The sequence below is a fragment of the Bufo bufo genome, chromosome 4 (genome assembly GCF_905171765.1).
Source record: "Bufo bufo chromosome 4, aBufBuf1.1, whole genome shotgun sequence".
NCBI classification, from domain to species: domain Eukaryota; kingdom Metazoa; phylum Chordata; class Amphibia; order Anura; family Bufonidae; genus Bufo; species Bufo bufo.
In genome coordinates this window covers 107,974,614-107,987,663 of record NC_053392.1, presented here as the reverse complement: position 1 = coordinate 107,987,663, position 13,050 = coordinate 107,974,614, and positions in this window count along the sequence as shown.

Here is a 13,050-nt window from a genome sequence, read left to right as displayed (position 1 = left end):
TATTTGTGGCAAAAGCATTTAATGGCCTATTTCAGTACAGAAAGAAAAATATATATGCACTTCACTGGTGCATTTATTTCTGCTGAAAGTGTTTACTGGCCAATTTCAGTACAAAAAGAAAAATATATTCTCAGTTCACTTCTGCAGTTATTTGTGTTGAAAGCGTACAGACGGAAAAAAATATACGCACTTCACTGGTGCACTTATTTGTGGCAAAAGCATTTAATGGCCTATTTCAGTACAGAAAGAAAAATATATATGCACTTTACTGGTGCATTTATGTCTGCTGAAAGCGTTTACTGGCCTATTTCAGTACAAAAAGAAAAATATATTCTCAGTTCACTTCTGCAGTTATATGTGTTGAAAGCGTACAGACAGAAAAAAATATACGCACTACACTGGTGCACTTATTTGTGGCAAAAGCATTTAATGGCCTATTTCATTATAGAAAGAAAAAATATATGCACTTCACTGGTGCAGTTATTTGTTGCAAAAGTGTTTAGTGGCCTATTTCATTATAGAAAGTAAAACATATACACACTTCACTGGTGCAGTTATTTGTGGCAAAAGGGTTTAGTGGCCTATTTCAGTACAGAAAGAAAAATATATACGCACTTCACTGGTGCATTTATTTCTGCTGAAAGCATTTACTGGCCTATTTCAGTACAGAAAGAAAAATCTATATGCACTTCACTGGTGCATTTATTTCTGCTGAAAACGTTTACTGGCCTATTTCAGTACAAAAAGAAAAATATATTCTTAGTTCACTTCTGCAGTTATATGTGTTGAAAGCGTACAGAAGGAAAACAATACAAGCACTTCACTGGTGCACTTATCTCTGGCAAAAGCATTTAATGGCCTATTTCATTATAGAAAGAAAAAATATATGCACTTCACTAGTGCACTTATTTGTGGAAGAGCGTTTAATGGCCTATTTCAGTACAGAAAGAAAAATATATACGTTCTTTAATGGTGCACTTATTTGTGGCAAAAGCATTTAGTGGCCTATTTCATTATAGAAAGTAAAACATATACACACTTCACTGGTGCATTTATTTCTGCTGAAAGCGTTTTCTGGTCTATTTCAGTACAAAAAGAAAAATATATTCTCAGTTCACTTCTGCAGTTATATGTGTTGAAAGCTTTCAGTGTCACGGAACCATGAACCAGACGTACAACAAGAGATAAGTGAAAATAAGAAGGCTTTATTGAAAATAAAGCTGTAAAGCAAAAGTCCAAACGGATGGTGAAACCGAGCAGAGTCTTTGCGAAGCCAGAGGTCAGGAACCAGAAGGGTAGTCAGACGAAGCCAGGATCAGGAACCAGCAGGGTAGTCAGACGAAGCCAGGATCAGGAACCAGCAGGGTAGTCAGACGAAGCCAGGATCAGGAACCAGCAGGGTAGTCAGACGAAGCCAGGATCAGGAACCAGAAGCAGCAGCAGTCTTAGAAGCATGTGAACACAAGAGGACCAAGCAAGGAACTGAAGCCACAGACCTCCTATATATATGAGCTAGGCATCCAGCTCCTCCCAGGGGAAGGAGGAGCCGCAGGGTGGAAGGCTACAAGAAACCCAGGACCCAAGATGGCCGCCAGCACATGTCAAACGAAGGAGAGCAGCAAGCAGGTAAGACCATGACATTCAGAGCGGAAAAAAATATACGTACTTCACTGGTGCAGTTATTTGTGGCAAAATAACTATTTTCTTTCAGAACAGAAAGAAAATAAATATACGTACTTCACTGGTGCAGTTATTTGTGGCAAAAGCATTTATTGGCCTATTTCAGTACAGAAAGAAAAAATTTACACACTTCACTGGTGCACTCATTTGTGGCAAAAGCATTTAGTGGCCTATTTCATTATAGAAAAAGATATATATACACACTTCACTGGTGCAGTTATTTGTGGCAAAAGGGTTTAGTGGCCTATTTCAGTACAGAAAGAAAAATATATTCGCACTTCACTGGTGCATTTATTTCTGCTAAAAGCGTTTATTGGCCTATTTCAGTACAAGAAAAGTATATTCTCAGTTGAGTTCAATTCTGCAGTTATATGTCTTTAAAGTGTTTACTGGCTTATTTCAGTACAGAAAGAAAAATATATATGCACTTCCTTGGCGCATTTATTTCTGCTAAAAGCGTTAACTCGCCTATTTCAGTACAAAAATAAAAATATAGTCTCAGTTCACTTTTGCAGTTATACAGTCCTGATCAAAAGTTTAAGACCACTTAAAAAATGGCAAAAAAAATCATATTTAGCATGGCTGGATCTTAACAAGGTTCCAAGTAGAGCTTCAACATGCAACAAGAAGAAATGGGAGTGAGACAAAATATTTTTTGAGCATTCAATTTAATTAAAACAACGAATAAACGGAAACAGGCTGTTTTTCAGCTGATCAAAAGTTTAGTACCACACCTCCAAAAAAAAACTAAACCCCCCAAAAAACAGAAATCCAACTTCCAAACATGAACTCAGTAATGAGTAGCTCTGCCGTTATTGTTTATCATTTCAATTCGTTTTGGCATGCTTGATGCAAGCGTTTCCATGAGGTGAGTGGGAACATTTCTCCAAGTGGTGAAGACGGCCGCACGAAGGCCATCTACTGTCTGGAACTGTTGTCCATTTTTGTAAACTTCCCTTGCCATCCATCCCCAAAGGTTCTCAATTGGATTTAGATCAGGGGAACACGCAAGATGGGCCAAAAGAGTGATGTTATTCTCCTGGTAGAAGTTCCTTGTCCTGTGGGCATTGTGTACTGTAGCATTGTCCTGTTGAAAAACCCAGTCGTTACCACACAGACGAGGGCTCTCAGTCATGAGGAATGCTCTCTGCAACATCTGGACATAGCCAGTGTCCGTTTGACGCCCCTGCACTTCCTGAAGCTCCATTGTTCCACTGAAGGAAAAAGCACCCCAGACCATTATGGCGCCCCTCCACTGTGGCGCGTAGAAAACATCTCAGGTGAGATCTGCTTGTCATGCCAGTAACGTTGGAAACCATCAGGACCATCAAGGTGAAATTTTTTCTCATCAGAGAATAAAACTTTTTTCCACCTTTGAATGTCCCATGTTTGGTGCTCTCTTGCAAAGTCCAAACGAGCAGTTCTGTGGCGTTCAAAGAGACGAGGTCTTTGCAGACTTTTTTGTTTTTGAAGCCCTTCAGTCTCAGATGCCATCTGATGGTTATGGGGCTGCAGTCAGCACCAGTAAGAGCCTTAATTTGGGTCGAGGATCGTCCAGTGTCTTGACGGACAGCCAAACTGACAGTCTCAGTGCTGATGAAATTTTTTTGGGTCTTCCACTTGACTTTTTTGTTCCATAACCCTCAGGATCATTTAAGAAATTCCAAATGACTGTCTTACTGCGTCCCACCTCAGCAGCGATGGCGCGCTGTTAGAGACCCTGCTTATGCAGTTCGACAACCCGACCACGTTCAAAAAGGAAGAGTTTTTTTGCCTTTGCCATCACAACGTGTCACTACCTGACAGAAAATGACAATGAAACCACATCTTTGCACAGATTTGGCCTTTTAAAGGCATGTGGTCCTAAAATTTGGATCAGCTGAAAAACAGCCTGTTTCAGTTTAATCATTATTTTGAATTAATTGAATGCTCAAAAAATGTTTTGTCTCACTCTCATTTCTTCTTGTTGCATGTTGAAGCTCTTCTTGGAACCTTGCTAAGATCCAACAATGTAAAATATGATTTTTTGCCATTTTTTTAAGTGGTCTTAAACTTTTAATCAGGACTGTATGTGTTTAAAAATTACAGAAAGAAAAAAAATATACGTACTTCACTGGTGCAGTTATTTGTGGCAAAAGCGTTTAGTGCCCGGGAAGTAGTGGTGCAGAGTTCATGGAAGTAACGGTGGTAGCAGTCAGTTAGTGCGGCGGTTCTATGTGTTATTTTGTATTTTAGTACAAAAACAAAAACATATTGTCACGGCCTCAGTGTTGTATGCTGTGACACCTTTGCCGTATATGCCGGTTGACAGGGGCAAAGCGTGGTTGTCTGCATGTGTGTTCTTTGCTCCCCTTCTCCTGGTTCCTCCTCTGTCTAATGCTGGAAGGGTTAACTCACTGGCAGGTTTATTATCTGTGGCTCCATAGCTGGAGTCAGTTGTACACCAGCCGTCTTAGGTGTTGGAGCTCTGCTCCAGTCCAGGGTGTTCTGTCTGCCCAGTCCTTGAGCGCCACCTAGTGGGACATCGATGTCTCCTGCGATGTTTCTCCGTTGTCATCCCTCTGTCCTTCCTTCACTACCCTTGCATATGTTTGGTGATGTTTATGTATGGGTGGTTGTCTGGGGTGTCGTGCACCTTGTGGCATGGGGTCCAGGCAGTAGCTGGTGTCTGGATACCTGTGTGTGGGTGTTGTTGGTACGGTGTCCTGTTTGGTGTGTGGGCTCCTGTACTTATGCACGGGTTCCAGTTATGGTGGCTGTGGCAGGTAAGTGTGTTTCTGTGTACTTAACTGCCGATTTAGTTACTGCATACAATCTCCTACTTTTCCTTGCAACAAGGCCTTTTGAAACTCCTGTTCTTCCGTGTCTTGGAAGAACAGGTCGTCTCTCCCCTGTTCCTATGAAAGGGATTATCAGTGCGACTCAGGGCCAAAGGTATCCTGGGTATGAGCCATCCTACCATCCAGGTCCGCTCATACGGTGAGAAGTTAGGGCGAGGATTTAGGGACGCTTTAGGAGGTGACCTGCTCCCTGATCCTTTGCCTTTCAGCCTGGCTGACATCATGATTTATTTGACCTTTCTTCTTATCTGTCAGAAGGAAGGAAAAACAAGACGCACAACTGATCCAGCTTTAAGACCTGTATGGTCCAATCAGAATTGGCCTATCATTTGGTAGCCAAAAGCAGGAGTGGGTACAAAACACAGAAGACATGCAAATATTCCATTCACGTGTCATCTCTGTTTTAGATCCACTCCAGTTTTTTTTTGGGCATTAACAATACTGATGGATTATTGAGGAAATGCTGAGTGAAGGCGTATGCTCCACAGACGGGATCCGTTTTTTGAGGGTCATTGTTCTGATGGATCAGAGGAAGGGCAAATTAATCAGTGACGTCAACACAAACTTACTGCTGACACCCTCTCCACTCTGTCTGGGGGCGCTTTACTTGTATATGCATTTAATAGAACAGGTTCTGTAGACATCTACATGGAATCAGCTGACAACGGTGTAAAAGGAGTGCGCTTTTTCTTGGCGCTAACATCGACCTGTAAGGCTGAGTTCATACTTGAGTTATTTTGTCAGTTTTTTTGCCCCGTGATTGTCCTAATAAGTAAAGTGATTCTAAGAGCGACGCCTGTCATCTGCATGTCATACGGACTCGCAGCAGCCAGGAAATATACATTTTTTAATGTAATTTGCCGCGAATATACTGGATCGAAACAAATTTTTCCTGAAAAATTTGCCGAACCGGCAATTTTTTTTATTTTTATTCGCTCATCTTTAATTATAATCAGAAAATGATTGATATTATGTAATACTAGCTGAAATTTGGCTTTGGTAACCACAGCACACTGTATCAAGTAGGAGTATTACCACCAGAGTGTGCCCCTGACGAAGCTCAAGGAGCGAAACCTGGGTCGGGCAAGGAAAAAGACGCTGGGATTTTAATGCGATTTTAAAGTGCATGTTTGTAAGTATGTACTAATAAACCTTTTAAACGAGTTATCGGAGCTTCACTATGGTGGGAGCAACTTGTATCCACAGAAAACTTTGAACCAAAAGAATTTGGGAATCCCAGCAGACTCACCAGGTGTATGCTGTAATCAAGTCCGTGGTTGAGCCCTGTGTAACAGCGTGTGAGCGTGCATCTTCCCTGCGGAGAACCAACCAGTTTACAGAGGACATCTGTGATACGCTCGATATTGGTGGAGTGCCGTGTAAGTACAATCTGTGCACCACAGGGCAGTTTAAACCTACGGATCTACCCTATTGTTTTTCTTTGTAAGTTGCAGGATATCCATCACTAGGAGATCTGCAGACCTTGGTAACTTTGTGAAGGGAGGAAGAAAAAAGAATCTGTTTTATACCGTATATTTATGATACGCGCGGTCCGAATCTTTATGTACACGTATTACCACCTCTGCATGATTTATAATGATAAGTATATATATATATATATATATATATATATATATATACAGGGTGGGCCATTTATATGGATACACCTTAATAAAATGGGAATGGTTGGTGATATTAACTTCCTGTTTGTGGCACATTAGTATATGTGAGGGGGGAAACTTTTCAAGATGGGTGGTGACCATGGTGGCCATTTTGAAGTTGGCCATTTTGAATCCAACTTTTGTTTTTTCAATAGGAAGAGGGTCATTTGACACATCAAACTTATTGGGAATTTCACAAGAAAAACAATGGTGTGCTTGGTTTTAACGTAACTTTATTCTTTCATGAGTTATGTACAAGTTTCTGACCACTTACAAAATGTGTTCAATGTGCTGCCCATTGTGTTGGATTGTCAATGCAACCCTTTTCTCCCACTCTTCACACACTGATAGCAACACCGCAGGAGAAATGCTAGCACAGGCTTCCAGTATCCGTAGTTTCAGGTGCTGCACATCTCGTATCATCTGAAGGCAATCGTCTATGCTGTGAAGATACGAGATGTGCAGCACCTAAAACTACGGATACTGGAAGCTTGTGCTAGCATTTCTCCTGCGGTGTTGCTATCAGTGTGTGAAGAGTGGGAGAAAAGGGTTGCATTGACAATCCAACACAATGGGCAGCACATTGAACACATTTTGTAAGTGGTCAGAAACTTGTAAATAACTCATGAAACAATAGTTACGTTAAAACCAAGCACACCATTGTTTTTCTTGCGAAATTCCAAATAAGTTTGATGTGTCAAATGACCCTCTTCCTATTGAAAAAACAAAAGTTGGATTCAAAATGGCCGACTTCAAAATGGCCGCCATGGTCACCACTAGAGTTGAGCGAACACCTGGATGTTCGGGTTCGAGAAGTTCGGCCGAACTTCCCGGAAATGTTCGGTTTCGGGATCCGAACCCGACCCGAACTTCGTCCCGAACCCGAACCCCATTGAAGTCAATGGGGACCCGAACTTTTCGGCACTGAAAAGGCTGTAAAACAGCCCAGGAAAGAGCTAGAGGGCTGCAAAAGGCAGCAACATGTAGGTAAATCCCCTGCAAACAAATGTGGATAGGGAAATGAATAAAATAAAAATTAAAAAAATAAAAATTAACCAATATCAATTGGACAGAGGTCCCATAGCAGAGAATCTGGCTTCACGTCAGCAGAGAATCAGTCTCTTCATGCCATAGCAGAGAATCAGTCTTCATGTCAGCGCAGAATCAGTCTTCATGTCATAGCAGAGAATCAGGCTTCACGTCACCCACCACTGGAACAGGCCACTGTCACATATTTAGGCCCCGACACCCAGACAGAGGAGAGAGGTCCCATAACAGAGAATCTGGCCTTATGTCAGCACAGAATCAGTCTTCATGTCATAGCAGAGAATCAGGCTTCACGTCACCCACCACTGGAACAGGCCACTGTCACATATTTAGGCCCCGACACCCAGACAGAGGAGAGAGGTCCCGTAACAGAGAATCTGGCCTTATGTCAGCGCAGAATCAGTCTTCATGTCATAGCAGAGAATCAGGCTTCACGTCACCCACCACTGGAACAGGCCACTGTCACATATTTAGGCCCAGGCACCCAGGCAGAGGAGAGAGGTCCCGTAACAGAGAATCTGGCCTTATGTCAGCACAGAATCTGTCTTCATGTCATAGCAGAGAATCAGGCTTCACGTCACCCACCACTGGAACAGGCCACTGTCACACATTTAGGCCCCGGCACCCAGACAGAGGAGAGAGGTCCCGTAACAGAGAATCTGGCCTTATGTCAGCACAGAATCAGTCTTCATGTCATAGCAGAGAATCAGGCTTCACGTCACCCACCACTGGAACAGGCCACTGTCACATATTTAGGCCCCGGCAAACAGACAGAGGAGAGAGGTCACGTAACAGAGAATCTGGCCTTATGTCAGCGCAGAATCAGTCTTCATGTCATAGCAGAGAATCAGGCTTCACGTCACCCACCACTGGAACAGGCCACTGTCACACATTTAGGCCCCGGCACCCAGACAGAGGAGAGAGGTCCCGTAACAGAGAATCTGGCCTTATGTCAGCGCAGAATCAGTCTTCATGTCATAGCAGAGAATCAGGCTTCACGTCACCCACCACTGGAACAGGCCACTGTCACATATTTAGGCCCAGGCACCCAGGCAGAGGAGAGAGGTCCCGTAACAGAGAATCTGGCCTTATGTCAGCACAGAATCTGTCTTCATGTCATAGCAGAGAATCAGGCTTCACGTCACCCACCACTGGAACAGGCCACTGTCACACATTTAGGCCCCGGCACCCAGACAGAGGAGAGAGGTCCCGTAACAGAGAATCTGGCCTTATGTCAGCACAGAATCAGTCTTCATGTCATAGCAGAGAATCAGGCTTCACGTCACCCACCACTGGAACAGGCCACTGTCACATATTTAGGCCCCGGCAAACAGACAGAGGAGAGAGGTCACGTAACAGAGAATCTGGCCTTATGTCAGCGCAGAATCAGTCTTCATGTCATAGCAGAGAATCAGGCTTCACGTCACCCACCACTGGAACAGGCCACTGTCACACATTTAGGCCCCGGCACCCAGACAGAGGAGAGAGGTCCCGTAACAGAGAATCTGGCCTTATGTCAGAGCAGAATCAGTCTTCATGTCATAGCAGAGAATCAGGCTTCACGTCACCCACCACTGGAACAGGCCACTGTCACATATTTAGGCCCCGACACCCAGACAGAGGAGAGAGGTCCCGTAACAGTGAATCTGGCCTTATGTCAGCGCAGAATCAGTCTTCATGTCATAGCAGAGAATCAGGCTTCACGTCACCCACCACTGGAACAAGCCACTGTCACATATTTAGGCCCAGGCACCCAGGCAGAGGAGAGAGGTCCCGTAACAGAGAATCTGGCCTTATGTCAGCGCAGAATCAGTCTTCATGTCATAGCAGAGAATCAGGCTTCACGTCACCCCCCACTGGAACAGGCCACTGTCACACATTTAGGCCCCGACACCCAGACAGAGGAGAGAGGTCCCGTAACAGAGAATCTGGCCTTATGTCAGTGCAGAATCAGTCTTCATGTCATAGCAGAGAATCAGGCTTCACGTCACCCACCACTGGAACAGGCCACTGTCACACATTTAGGCCCCGGCACACAGACAGAGGAGAGAGGTCCCGTAACAGAGAATCTGGCCTTATGTCAGCGCAGAATCAGTCTTCATGTCATAGCAGATAATCAGGCTTCACGTCACCCACTACTGGAACAGGCCACTGTCACACATTTAAGCCCCGGCACCCAGACAGAGGAGAGGTTCATTCAACTTTGGGTTACCCCGCAATATAATAGTAAAATGAAAATAAAAATCGGATTGAATGTGGAAGTTCCCTGGAGTAGAATAATATATTGTTAAGGGGAGGTAGTTAATATCTAATCTGCACAAGGGATGGACAGGTCCTGTGGGATCCATGCCTGGTTCATTTTTATGAACGTCAGCTTGTCCACATTGGCTGTAGAAAGGCGGCTGCGTTTGTCTGTAATGACGCCCCCTGCCGTGCTGAATACACGTTCAGACAAAACGCTGGCCGCCGGGCAGGCCAGCACCTCCAAGGCATAAAAGGCTAGCTCTGGCCACGTGGACAATTTGGAGACCCAGAAGTTGAATGGGGCCGAACCATCAGTCAGTACGTGGAGGGGTGTGCACAGGTACTGTTCCACCATGTTAGTGAAATGTTGCCTCCTGCTAACAAGTTCCGTATCAGGTGGTGGTGCAGTTAGCTGTGGCGTGGTGACAAAACTTTTCCACATCTCTGCCATGCTAACCCTGCCCTCAGAGGAGCTGGCCGTGACACAGCTGCGTTGGCGACCTCTTGCTCCTCCTCTGTTTTCGCCTTGGGCTTCCACTGGTTCCCCTGTGACATTTGGGAATGCTCTCAGTAGCGCGTCTACCAACGTGCGCTTGTACTCGCGCATCTTCCTATCACGCTCCAGTATAGGAAGTAAGGTGGGCACATTGTCTTTGTACCGGGGATCCAGCAGGGTGGCAACCCAGTAGTCCTCACACGTTAAAATGTGGGCAACTCTGCTGTCGTTGCGCAGGCACTGCAGCATGTAGTCGCTCATGTGTGCCAGGCTGCCCAGAGGTAAGGACAAGCTGTCCTCTGTGGGAGGCGTATCGTCATCGTCCTGTGTTTCCCCCCAGCCATGCACCAGTGAAGGGCCAGAGCTGCTTTGGGTGCCACCCCGCTGTGAACATGCTTCATCCTCATCCTCCTCCACCTCCTCCTCATCCTCGTCCTCCTCGTCCTCCAGTAGTGGGCCCTGTCTGGCCACATTTGTACCTGGCCTCTGCTGTTGCAAAAAACCTCCCTCTGAGTCACTTCGAAGAGACTGGCCTGAAAGTGCTAAAAATGACCCCTCTTCCTCCTCTTCCTCCTGGGCCACCTCCTCTTCCATCATCGCCCTAAGTGTTTTCTCAAGGAGACATAGAAGTGGTATTGTAACGCTGATAACGGCGTCATCGCCACTGGCCATGTTGGTGGAGTACTCGAAACAGCGCAACAGGGCACACAGGTCTCGCATGGAGGCCCAGTCATTGGTGGTGAAGTGGGTCTGATCCGCAGTGCGACTGACCCGTGCGTGCTGCAGCTGAAACTCCACTATGGCCTGCTGCTGCTCGCACAGTATGTCCAGCATATGCAAGGTGGAGTTCCACCTGGTGGGTACGTCGCATATGAGGCGGTAAGCGGGAAGGCCGAAGTTACGCTGTAGCGCAGACAGGCATTGGGCCCCACCAAATATCGCTGTAAATTCTGCTGGCTACTGGGACCTGAGGTAGTTGGTTCACTAGGACGTGTGGCTGTGGCAGAACGGCCACGTCCTCTCCCAGCACCAGAGGGTCCACTAACACCACCACGACCATGTCCACGTCCGCGTCCCTTATTCGATGTTTTCCTCATTGTTCCCGTTCACCACAATTTTGAGAATGGCAAATTTGGGAATAGTTTTTCACCCCAGAACAAAAAGTGTGCTTTTACGGTCACTACAAATAACTTGACCAGCTAAAACAGTACAGATTTGGTTGAATAGAAATGTGAGACCTGTTTTTTTTTGCGCTGTGTGACAGGTATAGGTTTAATCACAGAATTAGACTTGAATCTGCACGGTAGCGTGTGTGTTAGGTTTTTCTGAATGACACTATCAGCACCTTCAATGTAAGATATCCTTTTTGGGATAGGTTTCAAGTAGGCCTCATATAGCAGAAACTAGTTATTTTGAGAATGGCAAATTTGGGAATAGTTTTTCACCCCAGAACAAAAAGTGTGCTTTTACGGTCACTACAAATAACTTGACCAGCTAAAACAGTACAGATTTGGTTGAATAGAAATGTGAGGCCTGTTTTTTTTTGCGCTGTGTGACAGGTATAGGTTTAATCACAGAATTAGACTTGTATCTGCACGGTAGCGTGTGTGTTAAATTTTTCTGAATGACACTATCAGCACCTTCAATGTAAGATATCCTTTTTGGGATAGATTTCAAGTATGCCTCATATAGCAGAAACTAGTTATTTTGAGAATGGCAAATTTGGGAATAGTTTTTCACCCCAGAACAAAAAATGTGCTTTTACGGTCACTACAAATAACTTGACCAGCTAAAACAGTACAGATTTGGTTGAATAGAAATGTGAGGCCTGTTTTTTTTTGCGCTGTGTGACAGGTATAGGTTTAATCACAGAATTAGACTTGTATCTGCACGGTAGCGTGTGTGTTAAATTTTTCTGAATGACACTATCAGCACCTTCAATGTAAGATATCCTTTTTGGGATAGATTTCAAGTAGGCCTCATATAGCAGAAACTAGTTATTTTGAAAATGGCAAATTTGGGAATAGTTTTTCAACCCAGAACAAAATGTGTGCTTTTACGGTCACTACAAATAACTTGACCAGCTAAAACAGTACAAATTTGGTTGAATAGAAATGTCATGTCTATTTTTTAGGCGCTGGGTGACAGGCTCAACTTGCCCCTGATGTAGTATATGGCCAAAAAATAACCACACTATTGATGGTTAAATGCACTTGGGTGACACAGGCTCAGCCTGCACCAGATGTAGTATATGGCCAAAAAAAAACCACACTATTGATGGTTAAATGCACTTGGGTGACACAGGCTCAGCCTGCACCAGATGTAGTATATGGCCAAAAAATAACCACACTGTTGATGGTTAAATGCACTTGGGTGACACAGGCTCAGCCTGCACCAGATGTAGTATATGGCCAAAAAATAACCAGACTGTTGATGGTTAAATGCACTAAGGTGACACAGGCTCAGCCTGCAGCTGATGTAGTATATGGCCAAAAAATAACCAGACTGTTGATGGTTAAATGCACTTCGGTGACACAGGCTCAGCCTGCAGCTGATGTAGTATATGGCCAAAAAATAACCAGACTGTTGATGGTTAAATGCACTTCGGTGACACAGTCTCAGCCTGCAGCTGATGTAGTATATGGCCAAAAAATAACCAGACTGTTGATGGTTAAATGCACTTCGTTGACACGGGCTCAGCCTGCAGCTGATGTAGGATATAGCAAAAAATAACCACACTATTGATGGTTAAATACACTTGGTGATAGCTTGTGCTGGCGCACCACAAGCCACAAAATGGCCGCCGATCACCACAGAAAAAAGTGATCTAAAAACGCTCTGGGCAGCCTCAAAAAAGTGAGCAAGTCGATATTAGCACTTCAATGATCCACAGCTGCAGATCGATCACAGAATGAAGTCTTTTGGAGGAGTTAATCTGCCTAATCTCGCCCTAACGTCGCAGCTGCAACCTCTCCCTATGCTTGAATCAGCAGAGTGACGTGCAGCGCTACGTGACCCAAGCTTATATAGAGGCTGGGTCACATGCTTCACTGGCCAATCACAGCCATGCCAATAGTAGGCA